Source organism: Melospiza melodia, assembly GCF_035770615.1.
Source record: "Melospiza melodia melodia isolate bMelMel2 chromosome 7 unlocalized genomic scaffold, bMelMel2.pri SUPER_7_unloc_1, whole genome shotgun sequence".
NCBI classification, from domain to species: Eukaryota; Metazoa; Chordata; class Aves; order Passeriformes; family Passerellidae; genus Melospiza; species Melospiza melodia.
The window spans coordinates 3,164,441-3,187,021 of record NW_026948497.1 but is presented as its reverse complement, the minus strand read 5'-3'; the positions used below and the strand labels follow the sequence as shown (position 1 = coordinate 3,187,021).

Below are 22,581 nucleotides of genomic sequence, written 5' to 3'. Positions count from 1 at the left end.
TCGCAAACTCGCTCAGCAGCACTCACAGGGCTCCATCTGGGTCACCAAAATGTTAGCATTCAGAAACACATAATCACAAGAATGATTATATGTAGGTGCTTTTATTGAAGAGCTCTGGGTGTCAGGGGTACAAACCCAAATCTGACTCCGACATGGGTTCGGGATGAACATGTTTTTATATTCTATCGTTATATAACTTTCACATTAATTATTAAACTTATATTGTTCTATTGTATACATAGATTTCATCCAAGCATGGGCTCCTCCTGACCCGCCTCAAACTTCTAACATAGTTTCTCATGATTCTTCTTACAATTAAACAATAATTATATTTAATTAATAAACAATCATCACATCTAACAATTATATCATTTATCATATACTGCTTACACAGGTGCAACTTCACATGATCTGGCAAACACAAATCTTAACATTTTCAGAGTCTATTTTTTAACATTTTTACAGGGCCCCACTAAGTCTAGCTTCTTTCTAATTCCCCAAATGTTATGATTTTAAAACCTTTTACTATCAATCTCATGGTCAAGGTTGTGGTTGTGTCATGGTCATGGTCATAGTCATGGTCATTCCATGGTCATGGTCATCTCAGGGTTGTGTCACTCATGGACATTCTCACAGCCATCTCCTGCTCATGTCATGGTCGTGGTCATGGCCAGGGAACCTCTTCAAGATCCCGAGCCCTGATTTTGCGACACTCAAGGACCTCTGGGGACAACAAGGCCTGGCCTGACCCCTCCCCCCATTGCACTGCCCCTCCAGGAGCCCAGTGCAGCCAAACCCTCCCATGGACACCTCGGACATGGGACATGGAGTGGGAAATGAATCCTGGGGGATGGAGCTCACTTGTGTCTGACAAGTCCCCATCCCAGTCCTGGTGTTCCCATCCTACTCCTGCTGCCCCTATCCCAGCTCCTGATGTCCCCATCCTGCTCCTGGTGTCCCAGTCCAGCTCCTGATGTCCCTATCCCAGTTCCTGGTGGCCCCATCCTGCTCCTGCTGCCCCTATCCCAGCTCCTCACATCTCCATCCCTGCTCCCAGTGTCTCCATCTCTGTCCCAGTGACTCTATTCCCATTCCTGGCTCCCAGAGATGAACTGCCAGACACTGCAGGAAGGAACCCAGATTTATTGCCCCAAGTAGGATTTATTGCCCAAAGCAGGTAATTTCACACCAGAAGCAAAGGATTGTGAGTATTTGTGGTTCTTGGCTTTAAAACATTAGAAAATGGGAAACTGATCTGTCAGCAAAAGCTATGGGGTGAGTGGGAGCAGTGGGATGAGCTCTGCTGGCAGCTCTCACCTTTCCAGGGAAGAGAGAAGGGGCTGGATCCAGCTCCATGGATCACTCAGGTGGTGATTCCTGCCAGGATAAGAGAGGGTCACGGTGTCACCCTGTCCCTGTCCCCATTCCACAGGATGGACCTGGCTGGAGCCCATGGAGAGCAGGAGCTGCTCCAGAATCCCACCTGATCCCACCCCAATCCTGCTGAAATCCTGCTCCATTCATCCCACCTGATCCCACTCCATCCACTCTGCCCCAACCCTGGTCCATCCATCCCACTCCATCCCACCCCATCTCGCCCCAATTCTTTTCTGGAACCCCAGCCTCATCCTGCTCCATTCCATCCCATCTGATTCTTGTCTGGAATTCAGCCCTGATCCCACTCCATCCCTCCCACACCAATCCTGCTCCATCCATCCTGCCTGATCCTGCTCCAAAATCCAGCCCCAATCCCACTCTACAATTCCACCTGATCCCACTTTGGACCCTGCTCTGATCTGGAATTCCTCCCTGATCCCAGTCTGTCCATCCTGCCACGATCCCCCTCTGGAATCTCGCCCCGATCGTGCTCCATACCTGTGCTTGAGCTGTTGGTTCCCATATCACTTCCTGCAGAAAGAGAAGATCCATGAGATTCAATAAAGGTGCATTTGTTTTGATTATCATTGCAAACCCCATTGTACCGTGTTGGTTCTTTGTGCACCCTGAGATCAAATCCATGAACCACCACAAAACCCGTCCGTGACGACCGATCGTGACACCCCCCGAGGAACCCTCCCCAAATTCCCCCCCATAGCCCCCCCAGCACCCCCAGACCCTGCTAAAACCCCCTCAAGTTTCCCCCAGACCCTCACCAAATCCCCCCCAAGTGTCCTCAAGACCCCTCCCCAAATTCCCCTCACGACCCCTCCTGGACCCCTCACCTGTCCCTGCGCCTCCTCAGCAGCTCCCGGAGCCCCCCGTCCTCTCCCAGCGCCTCCCCCGCTCTCTCCAGCGCCTCCCGCAGGACCCGCCCGAGACTGGGGCGGCTCCTGGGGGTCCCTGAGGGGGTCCCGGGGGCTGGGGGGGGCAAGGAGGGGGGAGCCCGCTCCATGCCCAGCCCCGGGGTCAGGGGGGCGCTGCTTTGGGCTCGGCTCTGATTGGCTGGAGCGGCGCAGGGAGGGCGGGAGTTGCTGAGGGGAGTTGGCCTGTGATTGGTTGCTTTCGTAGAGGGCGTGGTGATTGACATTAGATGGGCGGGGTAGGCAGGCTTTGTTGAGGGGAGGCGCGCAGTGATTGGTTGGATAGAGGCAAAGAAGGCGGGAGTTGCACAGGGGAGACACCCGGTGATTGGTTGGTTCAACTCAAGAGAGGTGGGAGTAGCTGAGGGGCGGCGTGCGGTGAGTGGTTGGTTTGGGGCGGGGTGCACTGTGTTTCATTAATTTGGGAGATGAAGCGTGGTGATTGGATGGTTCGGAGCGGGGCACGTCGCTATTGGTTGGGAAATGCCCAGCATTTTTTAGGGAACACACCTCATTTTTTGGCAAAAAACTCTTGGATTTTTAAGGAAAAATTCCCGTTTTTTGCAGCAGACACATTCCCAGATTTTTTGAACCCGCGTGACCCCAAATAACCCAAATAACCCCAAAACACTCGAAATAAACCCCAAAGAACCCCAAAAAACCCCAAACAAATCAAGATAATCCTAAAAAACAAACAAAAAAGTCAACCTAAACCCAAAAATCCCCAAATTATTTCAAGTACATCTAAAAAACCCCCATATACACCAACATAAACCCCAAGAACCCCAAATGATTCCAACTAAACCCACATAAACCCAAATAATCCCAAACAAACACAAATACTTCTAAATACACCCAAATAATTCCAAATAACCCCAAATAAACAGAAATAAACCAAGTAAAAACCAAGATAAATCCTAAATAGTCCATAAATAAACCCAAATAAACCCAAATAAAGCCCAGTTCCTCCCGTCTTCACCCCAAACCAGATTCCGACCAATCACAACGCGCGGCATTGATGACAGTCCAGTTGCTGGGCACAAACTCAGGGCACTGGCCCCGCTCTCCGATTTTCAGCCAATCAGCGCCCGGCCCGACTCTGACTCATCAGTTGCTGGGCTGACACCAAGGCCTCTCACTGCGGTAAATACTCAGAGACCGCGCGAGGTAATTTTCAGCCAATCAGAGCGTGTCTCGCTGATGACTCATCAGTTGCGAGGAGCAGAATTTGGGGGGGGGGAGAGGTGACCCTGGGGATGGGCTGGGGACCCCAAATTAATCCAAAACGGGGTCGGGACCCCAAAACGGAGAAGGAGGAGCCTGAAGCCCCTAAAACCAAACAATGGGGAGGGGACTGGGGGAACAATCGGAAAGGGGAGTAGTGGGGAAAAGAGGGGGATGGGAGACCAAAATTGAGCTGGGAGGGAGATGGGACCCCCAAATTGAGGTGGGAGGGTGATGGGATCCCAAAACTGAGCTGGGAGGTGGATGGGACACCCCAAATTGAGCTGGGAGGGAGGTGGGACCCCCAAACAGGATGAAGCCAATTTTGTTCCTAGAATATGTAAAGTACTTTATGGATATGCAAAAAGTCTAGGAATATGCAACAGGCTGATGTAATGGGAGACAAGGACCATTGGGCGAAGATTGTTATGGCCACCAAGGCCCCCCAGTTATTTTCGGGGACACCTCTTAATTAATCTGGTTTTAATTACATCAGCCTGTTGCATATTTATAGACCCTCACACATATCCATAAACTAATTGACATATTTTAGGACTATTTTACACGGCCCATCCTTGGCGGTGTCTCCCCATTTCAGGAGCCTCCACTGAAATGGAAAATGTAAACGCCCTCCCTTTGATGATGATGATGATTATTAGTAGTAGTATTAATAATAACAATAAACAACTATAAAAATAATAATTAATTTTGAAATTGAGGAGCTCTCAGGCAAAGATGTGGGAGTAGAAATAACAGCTCTTTATGAGGAAATATTAAAAATACAAATGCAGTAGCACAAACAAAAACAACAGTGAGAGAGTGTCATGGTTTGACACTGGCATAATGCCAGTGCCCCCATGAAAATACCCTCTCCCTGGTTTCTACTGTGAGATGTGACCAGGAATAAGCAAAGCAGGCTCCCACTTAGAAATAAAGAAGAATTTATTAACTAAACTACAAGGGGAAAAAAAAAGAAACACACAAGGAAAATGAAAATTTTACAAATACATCTCCCCCTCCTCCCCACCAACTCTCCAATACAATACAATACATTCCCCAAATCACCAACTCTCGGTCCGGCACCACCCTTCAAACAATTAATCTTCAGTTCATCAAGAGGAGAGGAGTCCTTCTTGTGCCATGGTGACCTCTTCCTTTCATGTCCAGTGCTCTCACCACTGAACACGGACCAGAGCTGCTTCCAGGGTCATCTTTTAAGGATGCCTTGTCCCATTCCAAAAAGGGCACAGTCTCTCCTTCAGGACACCTGCCCCTCCCAAATTATTCCCCCTGGGGCCGAGCGGCACCAACACTGAACCCTCTTGGCTCCAGGGCATTGCCCCCCCCCCGGATACAGTCTCTGTATCACAAGGAAACATGGTTCTGTCCATGGCTATACAAAAAGAGTCCAGCAAAGCAGCCACTCCATCATCTCTTCCACCCGAGTTCTTCTCTATTCTTTTCATATCTCTCCCTTGCTCAGACCTTCAACACTTGCTCAGTTCCCTCTTCATCTTCCACTCCATCTCCCCTCCAGGAAAGGTCAATGCTCTGCAATGTTTTCATTGTCCACAAAGGGGTTAAAAGCTCCTGCAAGCAGCCAGACACGCAGGCAGGCTGTGCTGGCAACACTGATATCAAATTTCAAGATAACAGTCCCTGGCACGGCTCTCTCTCTCTCTCCCTTCATCTCTCTGAGGGGGGGGTGGGGGTGGGCAGGAAATACCTCTCAGTACTTCTTCCATTCTTCCACCCTTGGGCCAGGCCTACCTCCCATCTCTGTCCCAGGCCCGGCCACCTCACGGCCGCGTGGCTCCCCATCCCCCTGCCAAGCCAGCAGCTGGGACAGGGGAAGAGATCCAAACACTTTTCCCACCGGAAATCCAAAGAGAGCCTCCCAGGGGAGAGCTCTGCTTTAAACCCTTGTGTTCTCGGAGGCAGATCTAATGTCCCAGGGGCCAAACCAGGTGCCAATATTAAAATCTGAGCACCCATTGGTTTGACCACAACATCCTAGACAACCTGTTTCCCATCAAATCACCACACAGAGTCAGAATACTCTGGGAATCCATGAAAAAGGTTGATCCTTTGGAATCCAGTGGGAAAAGATTTATCCTCTAGGAATGCAGTGGGAAACGGTTGATCATCTGGGAATCCATTGGAAAAAAAGGTTGATCCGTTGGGAATCCAGTGGGAAAAGCTTGATCCTCTAGGAATCCAGTAGAGAATGAGGCTGATCCTTTGGAATCCAGTGAGAAAATGACTGATCCTCTGGGAATCCAGTGGGAAAAGATTTATTGTCTGGAAATACAGAGGCAAAAAGGTTGATTCTTTGTGAATTCAGTGGGAAAAGCTGAAATTTTGGGAATCCAGTGGGAAAAGGGCTGATCTTCTGGTAATGCATTTCTAACCCCCCAAGGAAAAGGCAAAGGCAGAGCCGTGGAATTTTTATAGGGTATCCCAAGGGTGGAGTTGGGGTTTGGGTCAGGGGAGGAGTTCTGAGAAACACAAGAAGGGTGAGATCAAATTCCTGCCTCTTAGGAACAGCAGCACTCCACACAGAATGTGTCCCCAAATTCTAAATACCATCTAAAACAACTGAGAAATTATGGAACGTCAGATACATTTGATCAATTTCCTTCATTTAACCCAGTTTTGGGTGTTTTTAAAGGATGAAGGTGAAGCAGAGGAAAATTAAGGCCAAACCAAAAGGAGAAGTAGCCAGGTGTGGTCCCAACATGGATCACAGGGAATGTGAGTGACCAGGGCTGTGCCCAAAGTGCCTCCTCCAGTGGGGGATGGAGCTGGAGCAGCGCACGAAGCTCTGCCCGCACTTGGGGCACTCGCAAGGCTTCCCTTAGTGGTGCCTCCGTTGGTGTTGGGTCAAGTGAGAGCTGCTGGAGAAGCTCTTCCCACACTGGGGACGCTCGTAGGGCCTCTCCCCAGTGTGGATGCGCCGGTGGGTGACGAGGGTGGAGTTGCGCTTGAATCCCTTCCCACAGTCGGGGCATTGGAAGGGCCTCTACTCTGTGAATCCAATAGTGCCGGAGGAGATGGGTGCTGGTCTTAAACCTCTTCCCGCACTTGGAACACTCGTAGGGCCTCACCCCAGTGTGGGTGTGCTGGTAGGTGATGAGTTTGGAGTTCTCTTTGAATCCCTTCCCACAGTCGGGACATTGGAAGGGCCTCCCCTCTGTGTGACTGATAGTGCCGGACGAGACGGGAGCCGGTCTTAAACCTCTTCCCACACTTGGAACACTCACAGGGTCTCTCCCAAGTGTGGGTCATCTGGTACTTCATCAGGTTGGAGCTCTCTGTGAAGCTCTTCCCACACTCCCCACACTCGTATGGCTTCTCTCCAGTGTGGGTCCTCTGGTGCCTGATCAGGTGGGAGCTCCGGTTGAAGCTCTTCCCACACTCCCCACACTCGTAGGGACGTTCCCCAGTGTGGATCCTCTGGTGCACAATCAGGTTGCATTTCCACCTGAAGCTCTTCCCACACTCCACACATGTGTGGGGCTTCTCCCCATCATGGAGCTGCACATGGAGCACCAGCTCCCAGCTCTGGCTCCGTCTCTGGCTGCCTTCCCGGCCCAGGCTGGCTCTTTCCCCCTCAGATCCCCGCCAGCTGCGTTTGCAGCCCCTCCTCGTGCGGCATCTCTGGGGCTTTTCCTCCCCGTTGGCTTCCTGCGCCATGGAGCCGCTCAAAACGGCCTCTTCCACCAGGTTCTGCCGCAGGCATTTGTCCTCCCTGCTCTCCATGCTCAGCTCCTGCCCTGGGGGAGTAAGAGAACAAGGACAGGATGGGATTTGCCTCTGTGCCACAGGCAAGGGCAAGGAGATCCCCCCAGGCCTGAGCTGCAGCTGGGGCCATGCCGGGCTGGGAGATGGAGCAGCACAGAGGGGAAAGGGGCACTGACTTCCTCCTCACCTGCCTCAGTGTCCTGGGGCATCTTCCTCTTGCTTGCAGCCTCCATGGGGCTGGCAATGGGCAATCCTGGTTTGGGGAAAACAAGGAATGAGAACATTTGCAGGAGCGTCGGGGGGTAGGATGGTTAGAATGGACGGAGACGAGAGAGCTCTGCAGCCAGGTCGTGGAACTCGCAGTTTATTGCAAAGGGCCTGGGTGCAGGGCCCTGCTGGGAGCTGCCAGGCACAGCTCGGAGCAGGCCCGAGAGAAGAGAGGGGTAGAGAGGGTGAGAGGGTATGAGAGTAAGAGGAGAAGAGCATAAGAGAGTAAGGGTCCCGTTACAATACAATAAATCTTCTTCTGTGTTGAATATTCTATTTCTCAGTAACCAATCAAGTACAAGATACAAATCCTACAGCATTTACATACAGCCTATAAGAATCAATACATTACCATAGTCTGTTACATTTTAAACCCTAAAAACTCCTCTTTGGTCCCCTTCTGCTGAGCTAGTAGGGTCTGCCCTGACCCTTGGATCTGTCTGCAAGCAGAGGGTATTGTTTCATCAAAATGGGGATTACCTTCAGTTGGGCCACACCATTGTTTTCCAGTTGTTTACTAATGGAGGGATCTCTTTCATTTCAATCTTCCTTATACTTTCTATATTCTCAAAATTTTTTCCAGACAATCATATTTATAAGGCTTTCCTGTTTCATCTTCCCCAACACACATTGACTTTGAAGGTCCCTCTGCCTGAGTCCATCTCCACAAATCACCAGCCATTTGGGCTCCAGAAAAACCTCCCAGGCACCCAGATTCAGCCCTGGAAAAGCCTCCCAGGCGTTCCCCAACCCTGGTTCCTCCCCTCTGGCATTTGGGGGTTCCCCCCTGTCCCAGCTGCTGGGGTCACGCTTGGATTGGGGGTCCCCATTCTTCTCGGTGCCTGCCCTGCCCAGGCTGCTGGCAGTCCCAGCAATCCCAAAAGCTCCCCCCGCTTCGCTCTCCCCATTTCAGGATGCCGGGGCTGTTTGGGCTCCCGGGCTCCCTTCTCCCCTCATTCTCTGCTCAGGGCTGCAGCGGCTCCAAGGAGTCCCCCCTGCCCCTCTCCAGGCTCTTGAGGCTCCTGCCAATGGCAGCGCTCCCCCCTCTCTGGGCTCCCCCCTTTGGGCTCCTGGGGGACACAGGGCTCTGCTCCTCCAGGCTGCCTCTGCCGGCAGCCGCCACCGCCACCCCCCGATGTCCCCCCGAGGGGCCTTTTCCGCTCAGACTTGGACTTCTTCATTCTCCAAACATCCCCCAAAAACCCCAACCCAGGGATCCCCTGGGATATCCGGCTGAGCTCCCCCTCTCTGCTCACCGGCGCGATTGGGGGGCGATGATCCCACAGGTGGGGGCTGCGAATTCAGGCAGGGATCGACAGCGTGGTTTCCTCAGCTCAGCCTTGATCTGCCTTTGTCCCTCCTCTTCCTCTTCCTCCCGCTCCTCCCCTTCCACCCCCCCTCATCCTCCTCCTCTGTCTTATCTTCACATCCTTCTCCTCTTCCATCCCTCCTCTTCCATCCCTCCCCCTGCTCCTCCCCATAACACCACCTCTTCTTCCCCCTTCATCCCTGCCCTTCCCTGCCTCCTCCTCCTCCCCCAGCAGCAGCCACACCCTCGCTGCCCCGTTCCCCCGCAGCCCTCGCAGCCCGCGGCAGGAGCGGGGATGGAGCCGGGACAGGTCGGGATGGGCAGCGCGAGGCTCTCGGCTGCTCCAGACAGTGCAGGTGGGGGGAACCCGGCCCGGGCCAGAGGAGAGGCAAACTGGGCAAACTGGGGGCTGCACATCCAAACTGGGCCTTGCTGGGGACCCTGCCTGGCCACTGCCAGCCCTTGGGGCTCCTCTCGGCACATCCGCCAGGGGGGAACGCACACAGGGCTGGGGGATCCCAGCAGTGGCAGCACTGCCAGGGACTGGGCTGGACTGGGATTGTACTGGGAGTGACTGGGAGTGTACTGGGCTTGTACAGATATCATACTGGGATTGTACTGGGAGTGACTGGGGCTGTACTGGCCTTGTACAGATATCATACTAGGATTGTACTGGGACTGTCCTGGGATTGTACTGACATCATACTGGGATTGTACTGGGATCATGATGGGACTGTAGTGGGTTTGTACTGACATTATTCTGGGATCATATTGCCATGCCAGGGCAGACTGTGATCGCACTGATGGACACTGGGATCATTCTGGGATCATACTGGGAGTGACTGGGACTTTACTGGCTTTCTACTGACATCCTATTGGCATCATACTGGGATTGTACTGAGTTTGTACTGAGTCCATGCTGCCATCATACTGGGATCATGCTGAGATCACACTGGGAGTGAGTAGAAGCCTGGGGGGGGCAATTGAGACCATGTTAGGGGTAAATGGGATATACTGGGATGAACTGGGATGGTGCGAGGATGGCTAGGATCATACTGGCAGTGAGTGCCACTACACTGAGGCTGACTGGGAGTGCTTGGGAGCAAATGGGATCATACTGGAAGGAACTGGAAAGATGGTGGAGGGAACTGGGGTAGCCTGGGAATATACTGGGACTGACTAGAAGGAAAATGAGAGTGAAAGAGAGGAACTGGAACCATGTGGAGCACAACTGGTTTATTCTGGCAGAGAGTGGGAGCACACTGGGCTCATGTTTGGATCATACTGGGAGTGACTGGACTAATACTGGGAGGAACTGAGTGTCACAGTGAGCACTCCCTGCACATCATCCCCCATACTGGGCCTGACTGGGAGCAACTGGGAGCAAATGGCATCATACTGAGACTCACTGAGTTGATTGAGGAAGCAACTGGAACCATGCTGGAGACAGCTGGGACTAAACTGGGAGAGATTGGAAGGAAGTGGGATTATACTTGTAAAAAATGCATATTTTGTGATTGGGTTTTCCCAAATATTAAAATGAATATTATATGTCTTGTGTTAGAAAGTAATGCTGTATTAATTCTCTTAAGTAGTGGGTTAAATATAGTTTTAGGTTATTAAAAAAAATATTAAAATAGAAACTATGCTTGGTAAGAGGCTTTTTTCCAAGAAATGACTTGCAGCGAGATAGCAGCCACAGGACACCTAAATCTTTCAGAGAAAAAGAATTTATTGCTCTCTTGTCAGAAGAAATTAACTTCTTCCCGCCTCAAAGGCGCTGTTAGGATTCAGAGGAAGAAGGTGGCACTGACCAGACAGAATTCTGTGTTTGAATGGAATTTATGCAACATGTATGAAGTGTATGAATATGCAACAGGCTATTGTTTTTAGTAGTTAATCCTGTGTTAACGGGTGTCCTTTTTCAGGCTCGGGTGTCCTTTTTCAGGCTCGTGCTGCCCAGAAAAAGGTACCCAGACATCCGTAACTCTTTGTATTTCTTGTCTCATATTGTCCTAATTCGATTTCTCCAAATTGTTATTACTCTAATTGAATTACAAATTTTTATAACCATTTTATTACTATTAAACGTTTAAAATTTTAAAAGCAAGTGATTGGCGTTTTTCACAATTTTGGTAGCAGAGGATGGTTACTAACACCTCGCTGCCGGTGCTTGAGGAGAGTCAGTGTGGGGAAGGCGCGCCCTGCCCCATTGGCAGCCTCGCTCTGTCTCCCCGAACCTCGCTCTCTTACTCTCTTACCCTCTCATCCTCTCTACCCGTCTCTTCTCTCGGGCCTGCTCCAAGCTGTGCCTGGAAGCTCCAAGCAGGGCCCTGCACCCAGGCCCTTTGCCATAAACCACAAGTTCCACGACCTGGCTGCAGAGATCTCTCGTCTCCGTCCGTCCCGACCATCCTACCCCCCAACACTCCGACACCCAAGAGCATCTGGGGTTGGGCAGCACAGCTGGGTTGAGGGATATCCAAGAGCACCGGAACTGGCCAGAAACACTTAAAATTGTAATAGGTGATGTGAAAGTGTAGTATATGGTAGAGATAATTCATGCTATTAATGTATAAAATATTGTAAAATCCACATTATGTCTTTTGACCAGCCTGGCCAGGAGCAGTGTCTTATTCATACACATCTAGTTCCTGGACTTGGTTGAGATAAACATCGGGGTTTTAATGAAAGAACAGAAGCTTCCAGGGCGATAATCGCTGGCTTTCCGGGGTCACCAGGTCCAGCCAAGAGTGATTATTGCCTCGACGATTACAGCTACCACAGTGATCCACAGCCCCACCCTGATGCATGTGAATGCTGACTTCCCCAGAGTCTACTGACAACATCAGACACCTGGACTGAGTCTTTGTCCAAGTCTGCACAGGTAAAGACACAGTTATGCATGGGAAAAGACACAAAGAACATTCGGTCATCTCTGCCTCGAGCAGAATAAACTGTAAAAGAACTCGCTGCGTCAGGCAGCATTTGTGAACAGGGGGAGACTCTGACATTTGGAGCTCAGATCTGTGTTCACCCAGCACCGAACCCGGGCTCGACGCTGACCCTTGGCTGTGGTAGTGTAGATGACCGAACTTTAGACTTGCAGGAAAATTAATAAATCTTTGCTACATTTTCCTATAAGTTTGGCTCTCGATTTGATCATTTATAACAAAAGGTACCTTATTGTTGCCTTGTTGTGTGCGAGAGTGAGTCACACACAAAATCAGCCTCAGCTTCCCGGGCGGGTGGGAAGGGGGGCTGTGGAAAGAGGAGTGTGTGACCCACAAGTAAGCCATTGTTCTCCTGGGCGTGTGGAGGCTGTGGCATAAGGTACAGGTGACCTGCAAAGGGGCCATTGTCCCCAGGGCGTGTGAGGGGGCCGTGGCTAAAGAGTGTGAGTGACACACAAATCAGCCTCACAGGTGAACTGCACCGGAGGCAGCAGAGTCAGGGCCCTCCCAGGAGGCCCGGAGATACTGAGACCCAGAGGCTGACCCCAAGGTGAGGGGGGGCCACAGGGACCCGCGATTCTCTGTCAACAGGGATCCACTCTGTGTCCTTAGGGTGGGAAAGAATGCGTGGAAGTGAATGAGAAAAAAAAGTGAGTGAATGTAAACGAATGAAAGTATAGGTAATGTAGATTCTGTATTTTAAGCTTCACTCTACTTCCTTCAAGGGAGATGTATAGTATTGAAAGTAGTGTGAGAAAAAGATTTTTTATTTTCAAGAGTGTAGTTGAAAGAAAAGTGGTATTTAGGTTGTTAGTGAATGTGAAAAACAGTGGCAGAAGATGAATAGATAAGATCTTGAAAAATGAGACAGAAAACCAGTAAGTTGGACACAGGGGAAAAAAAAAGAAAAAATATAGTCCTTTGGGAGTTTTGTTAGCTAACAGAGATACAACTCCTTGCAAAAGGAGAAAATACAGGGTATGTACTAGTTGATGGGAAAAACATGCAAACTGTGGAAAAAGTGAAATTACTGTTAAACTAGTAAGCTCAAACTTGTGAATTATATACTTTAAGAAGAGCATTAGAATATTTAACACAAAACAAAGGAACTATATATACAGATTTAAGGTATGCCTTTAGAGTGATACATATTTTAAAAAATTTGGAAAGGAACAAGATAACTTAATTCAAAAAGAAAAAGACTAGTATATGAGGAACTTATTTTAGAGGTTTTAGAGGCATTACAATCACCTAAAAGAGATAGTTATAGTACATCTTAAGAAATCCCAATAGGGAAAGATCCCAAAAAAAGGAGGAAATAATTTGGTGGATCACGAAACTAAGGCTGCAGCAGAAAATGGAGCTGAAAGAGTTATGTTAATATTGACTCCAAATCAGGAAAAACTGGAAATTCCAAAGATTAGGGAAGCCGAGAAAAAAGAATTAAACAAGATAGGAAGTGAACAAGATAAATCAGGGAAATGGAAACTTCTTGATGGAAGACAATTACCTAATAAAATATGCTTACTAGGAAAATATTAGAAGATATGCACCACAAAACCCACTGGGGTACTCAAGCTTTGTGCGATCATTTTTTATGGAACTATGGGAGCATTGGGACATTTGGAGTAGCAAAGCAAGTAAATAAAAGATGCTTAATTTGCCAAAGGATAAATAAAAAGGTGATAAGAAAAACAACATTAGGAGGATGTGAATTAGCTCATCGACCATTTCAATGTATCCAAGCAGAAGTTAGATTTCTTAGGCTCTGGATTTATTTGTAAAAAAAACCCATTTACCTAGAGGAGAATATGCAATATGTTAGACAGAGAATTTTAGAAGAATAAAAATCTTTTAAGTATGAGAAACCTCCGAGAAAAAAACAAGAAAAGAAAAAGGGGAAATGAAAGGGAAGGGAATAGGACGAAGATTAAGAAAGAGAGTGGGATCCTCTGCAGGTCTTGCCCCCTCCGTTGGCGGCCCAGGCGCCTGTCCCGGGTCCCGGCTCGCTGCCCGCCTCAGCTCCGCCTGCCCTGGTTTCCATCCCAGGTGCCGCCTCACTGCCCAGGGCAGCTCCACCTGCCCCGGCGCTGTCGTTCAATTTGTGTGCCCTGCTCCCACTGCCTGGCCCGCGGCCGCTCTGCCGGCCATGCTGGGGAAGATGGGGGTTGCTCTGTCCTGCCACCTGCTCCGAGGTCACCGCGCCCACCGCACCCAGGGGGGGTCCCAGCCATCCCATCCCCGGCTGCCCTGCCCGTGCCACCTGCGCTGGGCACCGCCGCTGCTGCCGGGCTCTCCCACCTGCCTTTGCTCTGCCGGCAGCTGCCGGATCAGCCGCCATCAGCCATGTGGGGGCTACCCACGCTCCGCCTCGGGCTCCACGGGAAGATCCCCCTCTGCCGATTCCGGCAGCAGACCCTGCCCACACTCCCACCGAGCCTCGGCGGGATATGCTCCCCTGACCCCGTCCTGCTCTGAGTTACGTCCCCGTGGTAACCACAGCTCTGGCTGTTCAGGGAAACTCTCTCTCTCTACAGGAAGCACCTTATCAAAACACTAGGAGCTCAGTTAAAAGGCAGCCCTCTACAAATTCTTTCTCAAAACACGGGAGAAAGGCTAGAGAAGATAAAAAAGTGAAAGAGTTAGATGAAGGGATTGCTCTATTTCCCTTCAGAGAGGTTCCCATGGGAGGGATGCGCTGCCCCGCCCCGCGGGAGCCACCAGCGCCCCTGCCGTCCGTGCCCGGAACTGCACCCAAGGGCAAAGCGCCTCAGCCCAAAGGCCGGGACTGGGTCCGGGCTCTGTTTGCTGTCAGTGCCGCAGCTGTTGGTGTTTGTTTGCTTTATGATACACACTAGTAAAGAACTGGTATTCCTACTCCCATATGTTTGCCTGAGAGCCCCTTGATTTCACTAGTCTAGAAATTAAGACGGAGGAGGTTTGCATTCTCCATTCCAAAAGAGGCTTTTTCTGCCTTCCCGAGCAGACACCTCTCTTGTAAAGCAAGACAAGCACCCACAGACACTGAGGGGGCTGCAGGAGGGGCACAAGAAGGCCCTGCAGGACTTGGGCACAAAGGCACAGCAGGTGAGTGCAAGAAGGGAGCAGCAAAAGGCCAAGCTGAAGGCAAAGGCCAGGGCACAGTTCCTACAGCCCCCGAGTGATCAACCCCAGGGCCCAAGGGGGCCCCAGCACCCAGGGCACGGCTCGGCCACAAGCACCTGGCAGAGGCATTGCCCTCCTCGGCAGGGGAGAGCCCACCCAAACAGCCCCTGGCAAGGAACCAGGGCTCCAGCTGCAGGGCACAAGGACACTGCAAGCACAGAAAGCAGCACCCTCAGCACCAGCAAGTCCACCCCTTGATGGACGTGCATTGACAGGGCTGTCACAGCTCCCACCACACCAGGGACCCTCCACACTGCAGCCCTTGAGAACATTCAGCGTGGGTTTGCATTGAGAGGAGGCATTTTCTGATGGACACAGGGGCCTTCCAATCCACTCTGAATCTTAGACCTAAAGGGGAAAATAGTAAAGGAATGTTATAATTTTTAAGGGAATGAGTGGGAAAGATGAGCAGGTATGATTTGCTCAACCACTATTAGTAGCTGTGGCGGATAGGTCTGAAATAAATGAATTGCTTTTTCTTCCTGCTGTGATTGTAATTAACTAGGAAGGAATTTGAGAGCTGGATTTTAATACTGTAAAAGGGCATACAGAGGCTAGTTCTGTTCTACCTTTGTGCCAAAATCTGACAAGGCCCATGCTGAAGTGAACCCCCAAAGTGTGGGCTGCCCCAGGGAAAGCGGGTAAATTAGATATGGACCCTCTACAAGTTACTTTAAACCAACCAGAACAAGCAATACCCTGTTCCAAGAGAGGGAAGGCAGGGCTCACAGCCTGGTATTGAGTCCCTGTTAAAGGCAGGGCTTTTGGAGCCAGGGATGTCTCCCTAGAACACTCCTATCCTGCCAGTCAACAAACTAGATGGATGGACAGGAGGAGGAAACACAGAATTTTCAAGTGCTAAAATGAAGATTAACTAAGGCGGCTGGCCTTGGCCTTCCAGACAGGGAAAAAGAATTTGAATTATAGGTGGATATTAAACAGGGTCTTGCCAAAGGAATTCTTGTGCTAAAATATTTAACTCTATGTAGGATCTCCTACAGTTCAAGTCTGGCATCAAGGTAAAGCTTTGACAACCAAAAGAGCCTCTAAATGGATGAGCAGGGCTCGGTTATTACAGTATGAAACTTGTTCAGTGGCACAGGAGGATTTAGAACTGAGGACAGGGCAAGGGTTTAACCCAGCCTCCTGTTTGAACAGCCTGGAGAGGGGCTGGCAAGGAACCCAGGACTGCACTCAAGGGACAGAGCTCCAGACCTAGGCTGGGACAGATTGATGGGACATTCCCTGGCCTGAGGGAGAAAATGTGTTTGTGGATGGCTCTGCAAGGGCAGCAGAAGGGAAAAGAGCTACAAGACAGGCTGTTATTAAGGAAGGGGAATCAGACACAGCGCAGGTCACCGCCCCATGCTCAGCTCAACCCATGCAGCTGTGGGTGCTTGTGAGAGCCTGGCACTGAAATGCCCTGAGCAGGAAGGCTTCAATATCTTCTGCTGACACCATGGCACCTAACAGGGGGGCAAAAGCAATTCTCACTGCTTCAGCAACCACTGGAGCAGATATCAAGGCACATTCTCCCACAGGAAGCTGGGCTGGCACAGAGCCTGCCCTGGCACTTTGCTGCTGCCAACACCCAGCCAGGACATCGGCTCCTGCCCAAGGAGTGCAAAGCAGCACCACTGGTGGCCAAGGGGCCCATGCCAAGTGTCCCTGAGGCCAGAAACAGCCGCCAGCACAGCTCAACACGGGGGGACCCCTCAGCCTGGCCTCAAGGGCTCTGAAGCCCCGGAGATTTGCACTTCCCGCCCGCAGCAGGAGGATGGGAGGCCGCCCCTGAGCCTGCCCTGAAGGCAACGCAGCAGCAGCCAGGGCTCCACAGCGGGCCAAGCCCCTGCGCCTGCCTACAGATCCTCGCCTGGAATCCTCTGCAATCCTGGCCACCCTCCTCTGCCATCTCCAGCCACTGGGGCCAAGCCAGTGTCCTGCCACTGCTGCAGCTTCAGCGCTGGCTGGGCCTGCACTGCCACAGCTGCTGGGGAACACCACGGCACAATTCCACTCTGGGGCTCACTGACACCAGCACTCTGGGCTGCCTGCCATTGCACTGCTGCAAAATGTATCGAGTTTCGCTCTTTTAAACCTTATTTCTCTAGTTAGGCTTGGTTTTCTTTGCCTTGGGGAAATGAATTTTAAAGCTTTTATTTAAAGGGTGTTACACTGCTCAATGGAGATGAGTTTAACACCTGAACAGACTGGGAACAGCCCATAAGACACCCACAGAGATAACGACCAACAACAAAACATCAACATTGCCCAGCTGTCGCCTTCTGATGCAAGGCGAGGTGACCTGGTTCTGAGGAAACGGCACGGCGACCCAAACTCTCCAGGGTCACTCGGGCCAAGAACACACACAGACACCAGTATGGTGGACGGTTCAAGACCTTTATTGTCCTGTCTCGTCGGGTTTTATACCGGGAAAGTTTTTTCCCTACGTCAGGGGGTCTTACTTTACTGTAATTGGTTAGTAAGGAGTAGAAAGTTACTAATGTTAGGGGGGACTACATTCTTGGGTGATCCCTTATCACTAGAAGTTAGGGGGAGAGGAACTCTACTGCTTTCCGTAACATCGCGAGATTTTCCGAGCGCCTGACCCTATCTACTACATCTCCCCCCCCTTTTTTACAAATGAACGAAGTAGTCATATACATGGGTACTGAGCTGAGGCATGGGGTTGTCGACAGACAAAGGGGTTTGGTGAACCTGGGTAGAAAATCTTGTGACTGGCTACGTTCCCTGGTCGAATTCACAGCAGTGAATTGCCAGCCTATGAACAGGATGTTGGCCCGTTCTAGGCGGGTCTGAACGAATGAGACTAGCTTGTTCAGCAGGCATGGTCCGAAGGTGACAGCTAAAAGTAGCATTGCCAATGGACCTGTTACTATTTCTCTTTTGTGGAGCCGACTGGGTTCCTCAAAATGGTGATACACTTCTTCATCTGCGCGGCACAGGGCCCTAGGAACAATCAGAACTTGGACACAAAAGTCGTTAGAGTCATTGAAATTGGCAAGGAACACACAGGGACTCACTCCGGATCGCTGGCAAACCCACATCCCAGACGCGGATGGGACTAACCACTTATTGTTTTTCCCGTTGGGTTTGACAACTTCGGTGCAGACGTTGTCTTTCTGCCTAGCTAGGGTTGCATTGCCAAAGCATCTTCCCCGGCCTGTGACTTGACTCAGGGTGATTCCTTTGCGAGGGGTGTCCCATCTACATTGGTTGGGTGCATCTGCTGAGGGGTAACTGCAGGGAGTGTTTAGAGCGACTCCTTCGTAAAAGGGAGGTTCGACATCGTAACAAAGCCAGCAGGATTCGGTTAGGTTAGGGTTAGATTCGTTCAGGGATAGGAAGGTAGCTTCTAACATACGGAGGATTGGGTCTAAGTCTGACTCGGCTAAACGGTCTATCTGAAAGGCTTCCACATGGCCGGTCGGGATATCAGCGACCCTTGTGGGCAAGGCTTTGGGGTGGGTCACGTTTCTCCCTTTCGGCACGCTTTTAATCACTTTGTTGGGTCCGACCGCTCGGGGTGCCGACGGTTTGAGCCTAATAATTTGCACATTCACTCTCTCTTTTGACCCTTGAAGGACTACTGTCCACGCTCTGCCTATTGTCCAGCTAGGGTGATGTGGCTGCAAAACTGTCATGTTGTAGCCTGTACATTTTCGAAATTTGGGGATTTTATGGTGGTTTCGATAAAAGTTACCGTGGAGGAAGACGGGTGTTTTGCAACCCGTGGGTGCCCAGGTGAACTGTAAGAATTTGTCAGGCTCTTGTGGATCCCACCCAGGCCCCGACGGTCTGGCATCTGTACAATGGTTTCGCAGCCCAAGTGCCCACAATGTCCCCACCCTGGGTGATTGCAGTAGCTTTTCCCAGGGTTTGAAGCTGGGCACCAGTAGGATAGGTACATGTGTGTGGCGTGTGGGGAATGGGGGTCTACCTTTGGTCGTCCTGGAAACAGGTCGGTAATGCGGAGCACGAAGGATGGGGTGTTCGGTGTGGTGATTTCTTTGAGCACCTTGTCACTACTAAGGTGTCGTATGACCCATCTGAATGGCCGATGGGGGTAGTGATCTGGGCTGGCTTGCCCTCTGGCAACAAGCCCCAACAGCAAAATCACACAGAAACACCATTGAGTCTTGGGTCTCACCCGTGCAGGTCTCTCAGGCGCTGCCTGGCGGCTTGGTGGTCTGTTGCTTTCCTCTGGAATGGGGATGTACGCGTCACGAGGACGTCCCACGAGCAGGTCCTGTAAACAGAAACTCACCACTCTCATCAGTCTCATTCTGCTCACTACGGGGGTCCAGCTTAATTGACTTAAGTGGACACCACCTAATTTGCCGTCCTTTTTGACAGCTGCGTACCCTCTCCCCATAAGCATCAACCTCCAGCCCCGTTCCCATTTGCCTAGCTGGTTTCTAATTACCACCTCTGGGCCATCCAATCCTGTTTCTGCTCCCAGGCCTTCTGATCCTCCCTTTTTCATCTGCTCCAGTCGCTCCAGCTGCCTCTGGCCCTCCTGGTACAGCTCCTCAGCCCTCAATGCCCGCTCCTCTACATTCTGCTCCATCTGTTTCACAATGCCCTGCCGGGCTCTCATCAGCTCCTGCTTCCTCTGGCGCTCCAGCTCCTCCTGGACCTCCATGCCCTTCTCCCGCTCCATTTCCATCATCTTGTTCAAGCGCTTCTCTTCCTCCGCCAGTTCCTCAAGGATCATCTGCTTCTCCAGGACTTGCTTGTCCCAGATCATGTTGCACTTGGCATTGAGGAACAGCGCGTTCAGTTCCTGCGCATCTTCCTCCTCCTCCAGCTTCATCCTTGTCGCTCGCTGCGGCAGCTTCTGCTTCCCCTGCTGCAGCTCCTCATCCACGTCTCTCCCGTGGTCCCTCTCGTCCTCCAGCTCTGCCTTTCTCTGCTCCTCGATCTGGGCCTTTTTCCGGGCTTCCTGCAACGTCCAGACGCCTTTTGCTGCGGCGTCCGCTTTGTCGTTGCCGATCTGGAAGTAGCCTTTGAATGGGTTGTGGCTGTTGATGTGAATGACTGACACGGTGCCCTGTCGCGAGGAGAGTGCTTTTTCCAGCATTAGGGCTGCTGCTGATGTTGGCACTCCTGGTCCCTTTTTTGTGTGAAGTGTTAAAGCCACCAGCTGGGTGCTTTTCCACGCCCGGGACTGCCCTCCCACTCCGTTCACTGGAGGGACTTCTTTGAATTGCCAGTGTCTGGGCCAATGCGCTTGGGGAATAATCGTGCAGTCTGATCCCGTGTCCGCCCAAAATTGGAGCCCTATGACGTAGGGATCCTGACTGCCGTAAAGGCGGCATGTCCCCCACACCATCAGGGGTTCCTTCCCTATTTTCATGGCCAGGGCCACCCAGGGATCCCGCTCTGGGGCATCCCCTGCTGGCCCTGTACCACCGGCGCAGCTTGCAGCGGTGGGGGGTGTGAAGGTACTGAGGGTGCTGCATAACTCTGCCATTGTGCTGCTGGCGGGGATGCGAAATTGACTGCTCCCTGTGAGGGCATGGGGTATGAGGGTCCCCTGCCCCACTGGGGGTTGGCATAGATGGGCCGTCTCGCATTTGCAGCGGGAGGAGGCTGAGTGTGGCCCACGCGCCCCCTCCCTCTCCCGTTTCCCCGGGGCCGGGATCTACAGTCCCTAGCGAGGTGTCTTCCCGCAGCTCCTACAGGTCCCTCTCGGGCGTGCTTGGAGTGAGGATGCTGCCAGGGAAAGCTGTGCCGGCTGGGGACAGCTCGCTGAGTTGCTGCCCTTCCCCAGAAGCCTGGGCTAACGCGGTCGTCCTGCCACTCCTGCTTAAATACAATCTGCCCTGCCCCATCAAAAAGCATGCGGCTTATTTGCGTAATATCAAAAGTGAGCAGATCGTTATTGCTAGAAAGGTCGTCCTCAAGAGTGGGTACTACAGCTGAGTTGATCCCTATTTCTGAAATTGCTTTGGCTTCTTTTGGGTTAACTGGGGTATATGCCCTTTGTTGGTTCCCCCATGCTCCGGCAACCCCTACCGGGAAAGCGTGCATGGAGCCTGCCGGTGCCTGGTCCCCACAGGCTGCTTTTATTTTTCCCCAATCGGTGAGTTTGTGTTGCGATTGTTTCCCGATATTGTTTAAAGCTTTACTCGGTTTCGCTTGAAACTGCATTAATTCTGCTCTCTTGGTTTCCGAGTATCTTGGTGCTCCATGGCCGATGGGGACACTGCGGGGACGCCTTGGGGACACTGGAAACACTCCAGGAGTGCTGGCAGAGGGAGGTGACACTCCCAGGAGACACTCTGAACACAGGTAGGATTGGGGGGGCAGGTAGAGAGAGGTGGCGTCACCCCTGGCCCCCCCCATTGCCCCTCCCTTGAGAGGCCATCGTGGGTCCCAAATGTGACCCCAATGTTCCCAAAAGGATCCCAATGTCCACTGAGTGTCCCCAACAGTGCCCAAGTGTTCCCAAAATGTCCTCTTGGAGACAATGGGGGACACACTGGGTTCATGTGGGGACACTGTGGGGACATGGGGGTCACCACAGAGGTGGCACCAGGGACAGTGCAGTGGCACCAGTTCAATTCCTGTGCCACCAGCCCAGTGTCCCCACTTCCATCCCAGTGCTCCCAGTGTCAGCCCAGTGTTCCCACTGCCAGCCCTGTGCCACCATCTCTCATTGTCCCCATATCAATGTCACCATTCCAGTGTCCCCAGTTCCAACCCAGTGTCCCCTCCAATGTGACAGTTCAATCCCAGTGTCCACATTCCGGGGCATGGGAAGGTCTCTGCTGGTCTGTAGAGCTCCATACTGGTCTGAACTCATCTCTACTGGTCCAAACTGGTTTTCGGCATCCCCTGCTGCCCCTGCTCCTCTTTACTGGTCCATACTGTTTTATATTGGTCTGAACTGGTTCATACTGGTCAGGGCAGAGGAAAGTCTCTGTTGGTCTGTAGATATTCATACTGGTTCATACTGGTCTGAACTTAATTGTTCTGGTCCATACCAATCTGAACTGGTCCCCGCTGCTCTGAACAGGTCCATACTGCACTATACTGGTTCATACTGGTCTATACTGGGCAGGGCAGGGGAAGGTCCCACCTGCTCTGAAGAAACTCATACTGGTCTAAACGGGTCTGAACTGGTCCCCACTGCTCTATACTGGCCCATACTGATCCTTACTGCTCTATAGAGTCTCATACTGGTCAATACTGGTCTGAACTGGTCTGTACTGGTCTGTACTGGTCAGCATAGGGAGAAGTCTCTACTGGTCCGTAGATATTCATACTGGTTTATACTGGTCTGTACTGGTTTATACTGGTCTGAACTGGTCTATATTGGTCTAAACTGTTCAGGGCAGGGGTGTCACAGTGCAACCAGTCTGAAGCTGCCCCCCTGATTCAACCAGCCTAGAAGCAAACAAGTCCCTGAGTGAACAAGGATAGGTTGGATTCAGTTCTATACAAGGACCCTCAGCCAATGTCATTCAGCCCTAAATGCAGACCTATCATTGGCCAGGGAGCTGGACAGTGCTCAGACCCCAGCCAATCACATGTGTAAGCGAGGGAAATTTGAAGCTCCTGAAAAAGGACCTGCAAGAATAAACCTGAG

General features: G+C 51.5%; 2 pseudogenes; one reads left to right on the top strand and one right to left on the bottom strand.

The window, feature by feature from the left end:
- LOC134432716 (uncharacterized) overlaps window positions 1-22,581 on the top strand; it is an 899,340-nt pseudogene that overhangs the window by 515,886 nt on the left and 360,873 nt on the right.
- LOC134432663 (zinc finger protein 10-like) lies at window positions 6,009-7,013 on the bottom strand (annotated as a pseudogene).